A 3,119-nucleotide genomic window follows, 5' to 3' on the forward strand; every position below is an offset into this window, starting at 1 on the left:
CTTGCTATGATAGTTTCTGACACGGTGTCGCGGACGGGAAGCATTAGCTGGCGTACATCAAGAGCCCGTTTCGCCTGGTGACCGTGTCGAGAAGAAGGCGCGCCTACATCCAGCTTCTGCAACAGCGGTGGCCGACAATGAGTGACTGTCGCCACCTCCTCGATCGACGGCTTCAAACCTTCAATCAACCAACAAGGAAGACTGGAAGCACGTAAAATTTTAGAACTGTATGGCAGACCTCAGCTTTTCAAACTGTTGCATCACAAAAATACAGCAACTTAGCATGAACCTTTGTTGCTCATTGTCCCAATTGCATTACCAAGCAGGGTCCCTTCCTTTTCTGGAATGAACCCGAGTGTCGTTGAAATTCATACGCCAGCGTTAAAGTAATATCATTCCATTTCACTGCTTTAATTTCAAAGTTCAGTTAAGGTATTCATAGCTGGTTACAATATTACACAAGCACAAATTAAGAGTGCGAGTTTTGTTACCATATTTTAGCTTACCCGTGACTGCAGCTCATCTTGGTACGTACTAGATTTTACTATTGTTAATTGTTCAGAATCATTTAATTCAAGTTCAAAGTTAAATCTCTTATTTCTAAATTGCGTAGATTCAAGTAGCTTTTGAAATGATTGTTGAGGTAGCCCAAGACTAACCGTATTTTTCTGAATTTCGATGTGCTTCAGAAACAAAGCTCACTATTAATTTCAGTCACTAAATTAACTTTCAGTTTTCCGGTTTTATTAATTCTTTTGCTAAATTAAGTCAGAGTGTAGCGAAATTTATTACTTCTGACAAACTTTCAGTTTTCACACTACACGTGTCAACCTTCAGTTGCCACGCTTCTAGTGCTAATTATATGTGTAATAACCTTTCTTTTTCAGTTACTATAGTAATTGACCATAGGACTGGCGACCGTAATTTCCCACAAATCTCAAATATCTAATTACCGCTAGTTAATTGTTACCGTACCGGCCGCACATTTACTTTCTTTATTAACTTTACCCCTTTTCAAAATTAATTTCCACCAGTTTCATTTGCATTTTTCCTTTCATTTAGATGTAACCCTTTCCTCCCTCTTTTCCGACAGATTAACTTCGGTGACGATTGCTTTTCCCAAATTTCCATTAGGTACACGCGGTTTAATTTTTCACTGTCATTAAGGTCGATAAGTGAGGGGGAAGTTACAAGATACCATCTTCATATAGTTAAGGCTAACTGGCCATTGACCTCCTTCTTCTGTGCTGGATGCACACGTATTGCCCGAAGTCTTACGGGACTCGGTAAGGTTGTCTGCCGCGAGTAATGAGTGTAATAGGCAGGGCACTACGGATGTAGTTTGTGGACATTAAGTTGGGAATATGGGTCTCACGGGGAGCGTGCAAGGGATAAATCCCTGCAGTCGCACTATCCTCTGTGCCCTCGGTGGCTCACATGGATAGAGCGTCTGCCATGCAAGCAGGAGATCCTGGGTTCGAGTCCCGGTCGGGGCACACATTTGCAACTGTCTCCGTTGATGTATATCAACGCCTGCGAACAGCTTCGGGTCTTGATTTAATTATCATTTCACTCGTTATAGAAGGCAGCCGCCAGTGCTTTCCGCCAATTCTCTACGCTGGCCAACAGCTCGTTGTCTGTGACAAAATGTTTTCATAGCCAGCAGTTCATGCGAGCAGACATGAAAGTCAGAGGGAGACAATTACGGGCTGTACTGTGGTTAATCAAACATTTCCAATTGAAAACGATGCAAGAGCATCTTCATTGCCCCTGCATAATGTAGCTGAGAATTGTCTTGAAGGAGAACACGCACGACAGTTGTGTAATGTTGGCAGCATAGCTTCAGGCGAAATTTCTCACCAGGCCCTCGTACTTGGCGGGAGACACTATTGTTCTAGGTACCTTTACGTGCTCCCTGTGTGCTCAAAACTAAAAAGAACGAAGTAACGCAATCGACGGGCATACTAGAGACACTGCCCAACACACCTGTGCAAAACTTCATCGGTTTTTCACTGTAGTTTCCATTTCGCGACCGATCGTTCCTTACTTTGCGAATAGCCTTCGTATAAGGGGCGATCAGAAAGTTCCAGTCCAAGGGCGTTGCTGCAACATATGCAACGTAACGCGACTCCGATGCGTGTATAAAAGGGCCGACATGTAGGCGAGGTATCATTGTCACATTTGTGCCTTGCCGACATGCGTGTGGTAAATACGGAAACTTGAACAATGGCGACGTTATCACCAAATGCGTCCAAACAGGACCAGTGTGCTCTTACTGTTTTATTCGCTGCCAAGGACAAATACCGCTAGACATCCATTATGCATTCGGTCCCTTAAAAAAAGCGCTTGGAGGTTCGACAATTCCTGTCGGACGAGGATGTGCAGTTATAGGCTTCTTCAGCAGGGCTCGCTGTTTTACCAAATGATATCTTCAAACTGGTGCGTCGGTGGGACGATTTCCACAATGCACACGATTATTTAGCCTGATTGGCATACCGATTCTGGTCTGTACAGCCTTCGAACGGTAACTTCTTGATCGCCTCTTATATATTGTTTGCCCTATCCCAGTTGTACGTTAATAGCCATTTCTCCAAATTGTGTCTCACAGTTAAGCGGTGCAGCTGACTATTGCAGCTCTGTCTTCCATACCTGAACTCTGTGTTCTGCTCTTGTGGATAGAGAGCTTTGTCCTCAAGCGGCAATTTAGAGTTAATTCCCTTTTTTTAGTCGCCTTATTGAGTTCATATTCAGGTCTTCAGTGTATCAAAAAGATCAAAGTATGCTATGTGAGTTATCCGTGCAATAAACGTTATAACAATCTTCATTGTTTTAGTTAGCAATTATTCCATCTTGGCAATACTCAGATGATTGATTATGACTGGAACGACATGATCAGAGGGAATGAAACGTACGCTGTAAGCTCCATGTTCCATTTCTGAATCTGGAACTTAAGTTGTGGCCCACTTTTTCTAATTTCTTTTAGTTAATCGACCTACTATGTAGTTTCCGTATCACTCCTAGTTGTCAGGATGTCCCACTTCATAAAGCCAGGCCACTTGCAAAGTGTACTCCTTTTGCACTTCTCTACATTAAGAGCTAAATTAATACTTTTTAAGCAA

At 42.9% G+C, this 3,119-nt stretch overlaps 1 non-coding gene across 1 annotated transcript; it reads left to right on the forward strand.

The window, feature by feature from the left end:
• Positions 1-1,421: 1,421 nt before the first annotated feature.
• On the forward strand, positions 1,422-1,496 carry Trnaa-ugc (transfer RNA alanine (anticodon UGC)). Its single transcript has one exon. It is a non-coding gene; the product is annotated as a tRNA-Ala (tRNA).
• The last annotated feature ends 1,623 nt before the right edge of the window (positions 1,497-3,119 follow it).

This window comes from Schistocerca nitens, chromosome 1, assembly GCF_023898315.1.
Source record: "Schistocerca nitens isolate TAMUIC-IGC-003100 chromosome 1, iqSchNite1.1, whole genome shotgun sequence".
In the NCBI taxonomy this organism is placed as follows: domain Eukaryota; kingdom Metazoa; phylum Arthropoda; class Insecta; order Orthoptera; family Acrididae; genus Schistocerca; species Schistocerca nitens.